The following is a 12,830-nucleotide window of genomic DNA, read 5'->3' as shown; positions in this document are numbered from 1 at the left end:
CAACGTTCCAGCGAAATGCCTTTTTTTGTGTGCAGGTTTTTTCAGTACTTGCTAAAAATAGCATCTGGGTTTGATCGTGTTCCAGAAATAGACCGAGGGCTGTACTGGGATAAAAAGCCAGCGAGGGTGGAAGAAAACCTGGACACCACCACATTCCTCCTCCCTACCCCCATGTCTGGAAATTAATTGTTGGATTTTTCCTTTCCTCTCTCCTTTCTTTACCCCCTCCCCCATGTTTCTTTCTCTTAAGGAGTTCCCGCTTGGGTAAGTAATATTATGTCATGTGCATGCCGCAGACTGTAAGTACAAGCCGATGCTTACTTTGTGCATGCTCAGGATGCATCCTTGGCTGCCTTTTTGCCCTTTGCTAAGTGGGAGAATGAGACTGAGGGGGGTGGGGGAGGGTGTAACTCTGTGTGTGTGTGGATGTGTGTATATAATGAATTGGGGGCTGCATGCAAAGGAACCGAGAAGGAATTCTTGCAGAGTTGGGAATCACCCTGACAAATTTGAATCAATAGCAGCTGCAACGCACTCCCTCGTTATGAGTCGGCGCTGTTGAGCTGGGTTCTCTCTACTGCCCTCTCCCCTCCGTATTTTCTCTGTCTTAAAGGGTGGCCCGACACAATTTAATGGCCCATTTCAATGCGAGATTAATGGAGACTGTGGAATGTAAACCAGAATTGCATGGGATAAAGGGAATAAAAAGAGAGGGTGTGATCATCGGCACCTAGACAGTGGTCCTGACTGATCCAGCCCTTGGTAGCTGTCCACGGATATAGGTGCTGAAAATTCCTTGGTCCGCAGCAAGTTCAGTTCTGAGCGCCAGGGGGCAGGATTGGCTCCAGCAGAAGCTAGCCCCGCCCTGGATGCAAAACAAGATCCGGAATGGAGGGGGTTAAGGATGTTCAAAGGGGATAGTCGTGACTTCGGTGAGAGCTTTGGGAAAAGGAGGGGTGAGTGGGAAGGGAAGGGAAAAAAAATTAAAGGAGAGGGAGCAAAGTGTTAGATTCAAGGATGAGCTAAGGCCGTGCGCTCCAGGAACCCAAGACCAAAGTCGGAGGCTCACCATCTTCTCCTGCAGAGGCTGGCAACTGTCTGGGTCTCCAGCCTCAGGCTCCACCACCTTCCCGCCAGTGGATTTGAAATATTTCTCCCTGATGATGATTCTCAAAATAAGAGGCTATAGGTTGCTTTATTTCGACCCTGATCCCCTCCCACTTCGTGCCCTCTCACACACCCACATTCTGCAATTCCTGGGAGGGGTTTAAGGGCATATGTTATGTCACTTACTATTCCCACGTCCTTTGCATCCTAGTTACAGAATCTCTAAATCACTTACTGGAATGGGAGTATCACAAGCCAAAGGACCGGAGTTCCTGGTGCTATCTATGCAGAGACTCCAGGCTTTCCTCTAAGGCAATGTTACAAACCACTATCAGGAGGAAATAGGGAGGATTGTTCTCAAGGTTGACAAATGTTAATGGGAAGACCACCAGCTCCCTATGGGTGAGTTGTGAATGAGATTCATTGCAATCAGCTTCAGATACTTGGGCAAAACCTTAGCCAGACAGGTGAGAAAAGAGAATGTCATGGTGCGGGGGGGGGGGGCAGGTAACACACACAGAAACATTCATACTGATTAACGCCTCGGAGCAGGGTAATAGTGCATCTTTAAACTGACCCACAAGAGTACACGATGGGGAAAACAAAGCACTCTTGCAGTCTGTAATAAGGTTACGTGCACACAGGAACATCGAGATCTTTGAGGAGGGGGGCACAGGATAGCGAGAGGAGACTAGCTAGCTCTTCTATCTACCTGGAAGCGGCCCGCCTTGAGTGAGGGACCTGCACAGGGCAACCGGATTGCAGTCCCTGGAGGGAAAAGAGGGTGGTGAGTCGAGTTAATTTTAGCTCAGAAGCGGTCCCTTCCTGGGCAGATTTCCTCGCTGAGGCTGAGGCTGAGGCTGAGACTTCAACTCCTAATAGTAACAAGGGCTGTTCCTGAGGTGCAGAATTACCAAATAACGCTGCAACCCACACTTTGTCTTGACAACCCAAGTTTAAAGCAAAGCTGCTGCTAGTAGTCTCATGTCCCACCCCTAGGCTTCCTCTTCATTCAAGGGGTAGATATGCCAGTTCCCTTTCCCAAGCCTCGCCCCTCTCAGCCCCACAAGTTGTGGTGTTTACAAATTCTGCCTCATTTGCAAAGGAAATTGCCAGGAGAGGAAGGGGGCAATAAGGCACCTGCAACACGTGGAGCCGTGGCAGTGGGGTTTCCGAGAGTCATAAAGTGGGGGGGGGGGCACTCCGTGTCCTTATGTCCCTCCAGCCCTCTGCCCTTGCGGTTTTCACTGCCTGGCACAATGCACAAGTTTACCCCCCCCCCCCCAACTGGATCCTATTAAATAATTCAATGGTAGCGGTGCAATTTTGGTTGGAACCAGCACGGATTCCCAAGTCGTGACTGCAAAAAGTGAGTAATGCGCGCTGGCTGCGTCATGGCTCTAGTCACACTTCATTCCGAACTGAGAAGGAATCGTGACTTCGCCTGGAGACGTCCCCTACATGGAGTTGGGGGGGTGCAAACCAGGGGTGAACGGGGGTGGGGGGAAGACCTATCCAATGAAAACCTCTGCCAGGGGGTGTTGCATTTGAACTCCACTGCGCGCAGTGCTGCTGTCCCCTCTCTGCCCGTTGCACACCCGCCCCTCTCCGGGCCAGCGCTCTCTGCCGCGCTGGCTTGCCTCTCCGGCTCCCCAACGAGTCCTCAACAAGTTGGAGGGAGGCAGGAGCGCACGGGTTAAACTCGGGAAGCTGCAATTATCAAGATCGTGACCCTCCCACACAGTACAGTAACTTATATACTTACCTGGAAGAGCCCGCTTTGCCGCTGGGCAAACACCCATGGGGGTTGGGGAGGGGCAGGAGGGGAGCGGGCTGGCCAGAGAGGGCTGCTTCCAGACCGCTGCAGAGCACACCGAACCAATGCACTCCCAAGACCCCCGGACTCAGGTAAGGAGAAAGAATTTGCAGCGCTGGCCGCCTGGTGGTCGGTAGGCTCAACGGTCGGCCGAGCAGAACTTTTTTCCCCAATTGCCCTGCGCTAGAGGCAAGCGCAGACTGTGTAGCCCCCTCTGGCGCGGCGTTGAGACGCGGGGAGGGTGTGTGCTTGCGTCTTTCCGTAACCGAGCCAAGCGGAGGGGATGCAGTAGGAGGGTGGGTGGGTCACAGAGCTGTAGGAGGGTGATGAATGGGCGGAGTGGGTGGGCCGACAGGAACTTGGGAGACTAAGGCTCCAGGTCCAGAAATGCATTCTGTGGGTATGATAAGCCAAGGGTGTGTGTGTGTGTGTGTGTGTGTGTGTGTGTACGCGCGCGCGCGTACCTGCCTGCAGGTCCATTCTGGGATGGCAAAAAAAAAAAAAAAAAAAAAAAAAAAAAGTGAAAAAGCCAAAACAAAACCCAACTTTTGCCCCCAAGTTCTTGTGATGCTTGTAGTAACCACCCTGACTTAAGTTTTTTTTTTTTTTCACCCCCTACTGGAAGGGAGATAGGCGTTTGTTTAATCACACCCTTTGGCATCCCTGGGGCTAGGCAAGAGGGCACTGGGACTTGGGTGGGCCTGCACATAAAGAAGAGGGCATCCCCCTTAAGTTAGGCTAGATGGAATGGGGGAGGGACTTAAAGGGCAGGGAGGAGGGGGGAGAGGAGAGACTTTGCCCCCTCCTTCCTCTCTAGCTCTCTATTCCCCTCCCTCCTGCAGATGCTGGAATCTCCTGTCACTGTGACAGTCAATGCCCAGCTCACCCTTTCTTGTTCCCTCAATATTTTGCAGAAGGGGGGGGCAACAAGGAAGGGCACCTGAGGCAAATGGGCCATTAGACACCATGATCTGGACAGGTTGGGGGCTCTGGGGGAGGGAGAAACTTCACCCTTCTTAGTGAACATTCAGAACTTTGGGGGGGCAGAGTGGGGTAGGGGGACTCGAAAAGGTCTAATTTTCTAGAAATAGGCCAACTAGAGTGGGATTTGAGCTTGTTTTATGTTCATCTTTGCCAGTCATTTTCCGTCTGGTTCTTCTGGCTTAGGTCCCGATGGAAGAGGTCGCTCTCTTGAATCCCTCTTTCCCAATATACACTGCCACCCCCTCACCTGGGCTAGAATGGGAGGGAGTCATGGACAGCTTTTGGAACAACAATATTTTAATGTGTTCTAGTCTAGGTTTTGTTGAATAATTAGAAATGGAAATATTTTTCTCCCTCCCCCTTCTGGAAAAAAAAAAAAAAAAGAAATGTGAGCTCTCTTCTGATTGGTGGGTGACGATTTTAGTCCACACCAATGAGCTGGCGGCCTTGTCTGTATTTATTTAGTGCTCTGGGGGAGTTTTTCTCTTTACGCAGCGCCTGTAGTCACGGCTGGAACCTCTGCTGGGGGACTAGGGAGGATAGGAGGGGATTCGGGGGAAATCTGGATCGTACCTGCTCAGAGATCCACGACCTTGCAGTCAGGGCTGTCAGAACCCTGATGGGGGAATTGGGTGATAGACTAGATAGGATCGGAGGCTTGGAGTGCTAGGGCGAGAGGGGTGGAGGCAGGGCTCTGGGATCCGGGGTCCCCCTTCGAGCTACCCTTATCGCTCTCCACTACCTCTTCGAGGTTGTGCAAGGCTGAGTCGGGGGATCTGGAGATAGAGAGAGGGATGGGTTTGGGGACGCGAGGAGGGGAGAGCGGCGCGCAGGGTGGGGAGGATGAGCCGCGGTGGAGCGCGCCGGGGAGATCCAGTCTCCTCGGCTTCGGGGTTCGGAGACATGCTGGGCTAAAGGCGGCGGCGACGGCGGCGGCGGTGGCGGCGGACCGAAGAAGCGGGTAGACTGCCTTTCGCGAATCTTTTTGCGGTCTGGGCTTGCTGTACATAACTCAATAGCCGGAAGCCCTTACCCCAAAAAGCATTCGCGGAGGGCGCGCTCGGCGACGTGACTGCAGCTACCAGCGACCGCCGAAGCCAGCACCTTCCCGAAGCGGCTCCATCCGAGACTTCCCCAGTTTTTCTCCCCGTTTTCCACGGAAGAATCAGCTCTTTCCTCCCCGTCCTTTCCGCGCTCCGCGAGGCTTTGATCACTCGCTTTCCCGAGACATGTCCCCCGCCCCCAACTTTTTAGTCGACTTTGTACCACAGGGGGAATTGGAGCGGGTGGCGTGCGTGTGTTTTCGAAGAAGTGAGAAGAAGCTAAAATGTAATAAAAGTTTACAGAAGTTGTGTCGTTCCCCCACACCCCACACCCCAAATATCCCCACTCACAATAAGGGGGGGGGGCATGGCCATAGGGCCAAGTCAGTACCTAGAATATGAATCAGTTTAGGAAATTTTACGGTCATTTTTTTTTTGACCCTAAGGATTGGAATCTAATATGGGGGAGGGGAAGCCCTTGAGGGAGGGGCGGTAGGCCCTAACCATCCTCGGTTAGGATGAGCGGAATCTAGAGGAGGTGAGATGAATCTCCGTGAATCCGGTAGCTCCGAAAAAGAGGGAAAAACACCCAGGCACCGCCCGCTCCCCGGAGCCTTCTTCCTGAACCTGCTTCCAACCTAATTTCAGGCGTGTTGCAGGCTCCAGTACCCACCCATCTCCTCTTTTTCAAAACTAAGTAGCGCAGGAGAGGATGAAACAGGCGGAAACTAGGGAAAACCCCGCGGGGAAGGAGCTTCTGCGAGCTGCAGTTGTTTAGCAGTGGCAGAGGCAGCAGCCCCATGCTGGCCACTCGAGGCTCCTAGACCTGGGAAGGGAGGCAAGCTGCAAAGGGGAGAGCCCGTGGGTCCCCCTCCTCCCCCTCCACTCCTTGCAGTCGTGACCACTTCGGTTACAAGTGGCACAAATCAGGCCTTCAACACGTTTTGTGCCCCGTGCCCTTCGCTAGCTAAGAACACTGCTAGACACCCTTGCCCTTAGGGACTGGGCCAGAAGGACACACAGACACACGCAAATGTCTATGGGGGTGAAAAGCAGTTAGAGGATGTATCTAGGGATGTGATAGCCCAACACCCCGGGGCTGCAAAGCTTCCCATTTTCGGGGAGGGCCTGAATTTCCCCCCGCATCCCAACCTTTCTGCTTTCAACAAACTCTCTGACTCATTTTGGGGGTCCCATAGTTAACCACCTAAGCTCTACTCTCTCTACCCCCTCCTGAAAGAAAAGAAAGGCTAGCAGATGCTGAGAATGCTGGACAGAGGCAGCCGGTGCTAGCTCAGTACGTAAGAAGGCACAGAATGCGAGAACTCCAGACTCCACAGCTAAATCAGGGTCCTTCTCCCCTGATAAAGGATATTTTTTTCCTCCGAATGTATTTTCTGAAAGAGTAAAAGGGTCTCAAAGATTTGAACATGCTATGGAGAGGGAGCAAAAGCTGTGGGGGGATTTTCTTCCTGCCTCTCACCTGGGGCCGTCTGTGGAGCGATAGCTCTGCAGAGGGAGAGGCAGAAAAGCCACGTTAGATTAAAAATAGCTTCGCACTGTGTCCCTTCACCTACTCTTCTGTCTTTTTCTTACTGTATCCCACCTCCTTTCCCTAGTCAGGAAGCCCTTCCCTCTCCAAAAGCCCGACCATTCACCAGATTTGAGATCGAGGTGACCTTAGAGACGATAACTCGAATAACCTGAACACAGGCTCCTTGGGGTTCCTGAGCCCCCAGAGCCCTCATCTCTCCCACCCAGACTAGACTTGGGACCGGAGTTCCAGGGCCCTAAAGCACCCTGCCGAAGGCGTCGTGCAGCTTGCGAGTCCTCACCTCGCCTCAGCCAGACAACTGTTGCTGTCTCAAAGCTGCCGCTGCTGCCGCTGCTGATGCTGCTGTTGCTGCCAGGCAGCTTCAGCCTAGAGCGGAGGCTGCTCACTTTGGGTCCTACTGGGGGGGGGGGGGGTCTGTGAAGAAGGGTCTCTCATTCTGAGGAGGGCAGGTGAAAAGATTAGTCTCCTTTTCTCCTCAAAAAGGGAAAAGCTGTGGCTTCTTGTGCATTTTTCTTCTCCTGTGTGGGGTGACAGCATCAGCTCAGGGACAGTGGAAGTCTGTTTTTGCCTCTGAAACCAGGGTGCCATTGTTGAGGGAGGAAGCCAAGGGTGGAGGGGTAATCACTTTAGTTATTAAACTTCTAATGCATAACCCCTTACCCAGTGAATCAGGTGCTTGATGGAAACTTCTAGACACTTGCATCTGATGCCAAGCCTGAAGGGCCTGTGTAAGCTGGCAGCCTCTAACCCGGTCTGTTTTTCAGAGGGAGCGAGGCGGGATGTCATGTGTGACATAGTTAGAAAGCTGCAGTGAAGACCTAGTCTCCCAAGCCAAATACTGAATGTAGCTCTTGCCTGTCTTAAAAATCAAGACCAGCCATTGTCTGGGAGGGGGACAGTAAGATGGCGCACAGGAACCACAGAACTCCCTTTAGGTCCCCTGTGTTCAATGAGCAGAGACAGGGACCCAAGCAGGGCTTAGCTGTCCCATTTGGGGCCCACTTTACCTGCTGTGATCTTCACTGTTCATCTTCTCACCCCACCCTATCTATTTCAAAAGTATACACCACACACCTTGTACTGTTCCCTTTGCTCTTCTTCTGAGGATGCGTGTTTACTCTAAGTTTGTCTGATTTGCCTGTCTCGGGCTAGAGGCAAAGACAGGGCCTGGTTTCAAGTAAACTTCCTGAAGTGTCATATTATCTCCGGCCTTCTCAATGACAAGACACTTGTGGTTGTCTCTGAAAAGGTCTCCTCATGCAGCAGTACCACCCCGTGCCTTGGCAGCTCTTGACCCTGATGCACTGCTCTGCCCCTTCCCTTTCTAGCAGCCTCTGTTGCCTTGAGCCTTGACTGCCTGCAATCACCCCAGTGAGCAATCTCACACCTTCTTCCTGGGCAACTGAGTCATCTTGCCCGTCTGGTTATCTTTTAGGTGGTCAAGCCCGTCCTGATACTGAATGGTACAGTGAGGAGTGGCCACCCAAGGGAGGCAGTCTCGGAGGTCACAGGAGCTGATAAGCCTGGATGAAAGATCACAGGAGTTCCAGGTGAGCAGAGATGCTAGCCAGTGCATGCTCTTGACTGGGAAGCCTCAAGGCTTCCCATGCTTCTTACATGGTGAGGAGAAAGCAGCAACTGGGGGGTGGGGGTGGGGGCAGCATTTGGAAACAGTCCTTAAAGAAACAGATCTATCAAGAGATGTTAAATGCAAATAAAGTACCAAGGAGGCAAACCTACTGTGGACTTATGCCAGAGGCAAGATTTGGGTATGTTTGGAAGTTCCCACAATCCCCAGTCCTGAGGGAGAGTGGCTTTACTCAATGAGGCCTACAATTCTATCTTGCCTGCTGCCATTTCTTAAGCTGTTTCTGGTCACCTAAGGGAAGGAGAAGTTATCATTTGCTGTGGTCAGTTTCTTCAAAGACATCAATATGCTAAGTGACATCTCACCAGAGCTCAGATAAGGATGGGTAGAACTTTTAGGCTAATGTTTTTTGTGTGTGTGTGCTAGGAAGGGAGAGAGCGAGCTTGCTTTTGCTGTTAACCAGAAAACCCCCTTGCTTCTGAGCTTTTGCTTAGCTTTCCAGGCTTCAGAGTTGTAAAGTCATCTTACTGCAGGATTCAGTTCTAAGCGTGAAAGAGACTGGTAGTGGGGGTGGGGGGTGTTCTCAAGGAGGGAAAATGGACCTACCAAGCCTGGAAGTGTCCTTGGGTGTCACATGAACCCAACTAGGAAGCTTTAAATCTTAGAGGAAGACAGAAAGAGCAGAGGCACATTACATTGAAGAAAACCTGCAGCTTGTTAAACCACAGACTTATATGCTAGATTAATTCAATGTTGGTTATAGGGATTTGTTAATTTTTATAATCTGAGAGCAGAACTCAAATAAAAAGCAGTTTGAGTGGAGTCATCTATAAAGCCCACCAGGTAGAGTGAGAGTAAAGCCCTCGGATTGCTGGCTAGGCCTAACTTCTTTGAATCCCCCCCTTTAAAGATAAGGATCAGAGGTTTCTAGAATCTACCATTGGGAAATAGGTTACGTTAATTCTAAGACATTAAGATCAGACCACCTTCCTCCTTAACTGATACCCCAGCTGCCCTGTGAAGACAGCTTAGAACACAATGCTAGAAAGAGATGATTTTTGTGCCCGTGAGTTAATGTTTTAATGATGTTGGAAGAATCCATTGATGGGTTAAACTTCAAACTTAAAGTAGGTGGTATGTAAAAGTTGAAAGGTCTCATATAAGGTAAACGTACTCACTGTCTCTCCATAAGTCAGGAAAGAAGCGATTTATGTAATTTCTACCCAAGGCACACAGCTGGGGCTCTGACCCACTGGGTTCATTTATAAGTTACTAGATGTTGCCTGTCATTACCAAGCCATAGAGATTATTTACAAAAACAATGCAGGATTTCATAACAGATTTCCCTTCCCAAAATGGCTAGTATTTAGAATGTAGGGTTTCAAGTGTTTATAGCAAGTCTCTTTAGCTTGGACCATCCTGGGGCCAGTGACAGAAGGCTAGGCACTGCCTCCTCCCTTCCCTGAGACACTCATCATTCTACTCTGAGGTTCTGAGCAAGTCTCAGCACAAGAAAGTTGCTGTGTCATAGAAGCTCAGCATTGGTCATTTTCAAAGCCTCTGCCAGCAGGAAGGAACGTGATGAGGCAGATGCCCCTCTTCCTCATTTCCTCCTCTCTCAGGGAGCAGAGTACCTTGGCTAGCAATTCTTGCCTGGTGGCTACATTGTGATCTGGTAACGAGGCATTGAGGGCCCAGTGGAAATCTCCTGGGAGCCCTTCTCACCAACGGGAGAGCTGTGGGCTTCTTCTCCCTCTGGTCTGTTTTTTTCTTATGCTCTTCCTCTTTCTTTTTGACATTTACTTATTTTATACATATGTGTGCAGGCAAACACACGGTGTGCATAAGTCCCAGGACACCATATGGGTTTCAGGGCTCACTCTCAGCTCTGTCACCCGCTGAGCCAGCTCACAGACCTTCTTTCTTATCTGTTTTTCTTCTTTCTCTCCCTCCTTCTTCTTTCTTCAGTTAATTCTGAAGACTACCTGCTAGTTGGATCACTATTAGCCATGGTCAGTTTGAAACTTTACTTTTAGCCTTTCTCTCACATCTGATTTCACTGCCTGCCTCATGCATTTTTACCAATGACAGCCATTTTGAGGCCACCACGTTAACTGTGTGCTCAGAATCCATGACGGCTGGGCTATCTCAGGTCTGTCGCTGTAGTGGCCGCTTCCACGGCTCTCCTTCCATTTGTTTGCCTCAGGTACACTTAATGACAGCTTCTCACTAGGAAATAAGATTTATTTCTGTGCTCAAAAAGAGATGGGGGCGGGGAATAAAAGATGAAAAAAAGCTTTGTTAACATGTAAGACTACGAGAGCTCACACAGGCCATGTGTGCCCCTTTCAGGCCTCAGTTTCTCGTTCTGCAAATGAGATCCTTTGGAGCTCAAATCCTTCCCGTCCATACACTGATTTTAGTTATGTTGAATCTGTAGTTAACAAGGATTTACTTACCCTACAGTGTGTGTTGAGTCTTCGGAGTTAGTAAGTAAATTATTCTTCCTTTAATAATCTGATAAATGCAATAGACTCCACTTCTCTGAAAAGAAAATCATAAACATTTTATAAATGTTTCAGGGATTTCAATATGCCTTTGGCCTCCATGGGCCCCCTATGTTGGTGTGGTCTCCTTGGGCTTTATTTTGTGGTATTAAATTTGAGTTTAGGGTACTCATGTAAAATCAAATCTTGATTTTAGCTCCTTCAGATGCACTGTTGCCTGCCCACACCCCTGTGTGATGTTTGGTCCTTTCTTTTTGGAGAACAAGTATTTGGAACTTAGCAGTGCATGTGTTTAGAGCAAATACAGCCCTGGCCTACCAGCCAGTAACTGAAAAGCAAAGTAGATATGGAACAAGAGGGAAGCTGATGAGAAATCTCCTCATCCAAACCAGCCTTGTCCTGAGAACCTTAAAGAGACGATCCATCTTATAGGCAATGTTCTCGACAGAGTTTGAGGGTTGGTGAAGAGAATTTTGTATGAATCTGTGCAGTGAGCTACAGCCTTAGAGCTGGCAGCAAAGACAGATTTCCTTGAGTGCTTTCGACCACCAGGTAGAGTCCCAGCTAGCCAGAGCTTCTCAAGAGCTCTTTGAAAGGAGAGAGCAGGCCTGTGGGGTTGGTGGGCTGACAGCTTCCAGATAACCCAGCAAAGGACTTACAGCAGGCAGTTCTGTTGGCATCGCAAAGAAGAAAATAGATGACATTAGGATGGAGGTTGTTGGCTCGGCTGTTTGTAGGGCTGAGGATGGAACTCTGGCCCTTCTGTGTGCTAGTTAAGTGCTTTACCACTAAGCTACACCCCAGCTTGAAAATAGGCGTGTTAACAGCTCAGCTTAACACGGAAAGGTCAGCACGCAAAGATTTCAGACTAGTTCTGGTCTTTAAAAGATAATGTTTTTTCCATCCCTGTCTTTAGTGCCTTCAGAATTCTGCCTTTGTGTGAGGAAGGTCAGGGGTCATTGGCTCACACTGGTATTGATCAGATGTTGAGGATTCTGTGCTTGGGAGGGAGGAGGAAGGAGACGCTCTCATTTGATGTTAGACCTTGAATAGCCAGTGGGAGTCACTGCTGGGAGGTGACCCTGGATGTGAAGTGGCCCATCTTTGAAAAGGCCAGATGAGGGTCATAAAAGCTTTGTGTCAGATGACCAGGGGTTAGGGTGAAGTCTATGAATTTTACCTAAGCAAGAAAGCAATAGGTTGGAGTTAAACTGGAAGAATCCATGGGAAGGCGAGCTGTTTGCGTTCACTTCCTCAGTTTCTTCATCTGGAAAATGGGGATTATAACAACACCTGCTATCACATTCAGGCGAGAATTAAATGAGATTATGCATATAAAGTGCTTTCTATGCAGCACTCAGTACATGGCAGCTATTTCTATTCACTATTATTATGGTTGTCCTCCACCCCCCCACACACACACTCCCAATTGTCACATATAGCAATGTCACAAAGGCTTAGCCCATAGACTCAGAAGCCATGGGACCAGAGCTATTCCCAGAGTGATAGAAAAAAAAATAATCTTTTTTAGAGGCATCTGTCCATTTGCTTCACAGCCTGCCAGTGCTCGGGATTATCCAGGCCAGGAGCAAGTCAGAGGACTTGTAGCAGGAAAGTCTGCTTTATGTGCCCCCACGTTCTCGGCAGCAGCTTTCCTGTCCCATCTCCCCCTTCAATGCTGCAACTCCCTGTTATCGTTTGTTAATAACTGAATTTAATCACAATTGTCTTTGCAAGCCCATCTTCCACCTTAAAACAACAACAACAACAACAACAAAACAACAACAAAACAACAACAAAACAACAACAAAAGACCCTTTGATCAGGAGAGGTCAGTCTACCTGAGGTTCTTGCTCTTCATACTCTACTCACAGCTGAATGCTAGTGTCAACCGTTCAGGGGTTGGGCAATCTACACCAAGGACTAAGAGAAGTTCTGCTTTTTTCAGTGGTGTCTTCTCCTTCCGAGCATGGTTTGTCTCATTTGTTTCCTTCTTCTAAACTCACTCTCCAGAGGTTCGGAAATCTCTGTGTCTTCCGCGATCTTTTCATTCTCCCCACAAATCTTTGCTTTCTTCACGTTCATCCACATATACCGTGTCCCCCTTGCTTTTTTAAATGTTGGCTGTTAAGAATTAGTAGTGATTACAGGAAGAATAGAATGTAGCATCTACATTTTCTGGCTAATGCTAGATAACTAAGAGTCAAGGCTAGCCGGGCATGGTGGCGCA

General features: G+C 49.5%; 1 long non-coding RNA gene and 2 other non-coding genes across 11 annotated transcripts in view; 2 read left to right on the top strand and 1 right to left on the bottom strand.

The window, feature by feature from the left end:
* Mir670hg overlaps window positions 1-12,830 on the top strand; it is a 104,468-nt gene that overhangs the window by 18,776 nt on the left and 72,862 nt on the right. For 6 of the 9 annotated variants that reach the window (XR_003953876.1, XR_001783418.2, XR_003953878.1 and 3 more), the window contains exons 3-4: window positions 251-3,015; window positions 7,941-8,055. This is a non-coding gene — a long non-coding RNA (MIR670 host gene (non-protein coding)). The remainder of the gene's footprint in view (window positions 1-250; window positions 3,016-7,940; window positions 8,056-12,830) is intronic. The other 3 variants (XR_003953877.1, XR_003953879.1, XR_866566.2) reach the window with 1 other exon arrangement.
* Window positions 4,875-4,964, top strand: Mir129-2 (microRNA 129-2). The gene has a single exon (NR_029752.1). It is a non-coding gene; the product is annotated as a microRNA 129-2 (primary transcript).
* Mir129b (microRNA 129b) lies at window positions 4,886-4,950 on the bottom strand. The gene has a single exon (NR_106139.1). It is a non-coding gene; the product is annotated as a microRNA 129b (primary transcript).

The sequence above is a fragment of the Mus musculus genome, chromosome 2 (assembly GCF_000001635.26).
Source record: "Mus musculus strain C57BL/6J chromosome 2, GRCm38.p6 C57BL/6J".
NCBI classification, from domain to species: domain Eukaryota; kingdom Metazoa; phylum Chordata; class Mammalia; order Rodentia; family Muridae; genus Mus; species Mus musculus.
The sequence above is the reverse complement of the archived record's forward strand: the minus strand, read 5'-3'. Positions and strand labels throughout refer to the sequence as shown.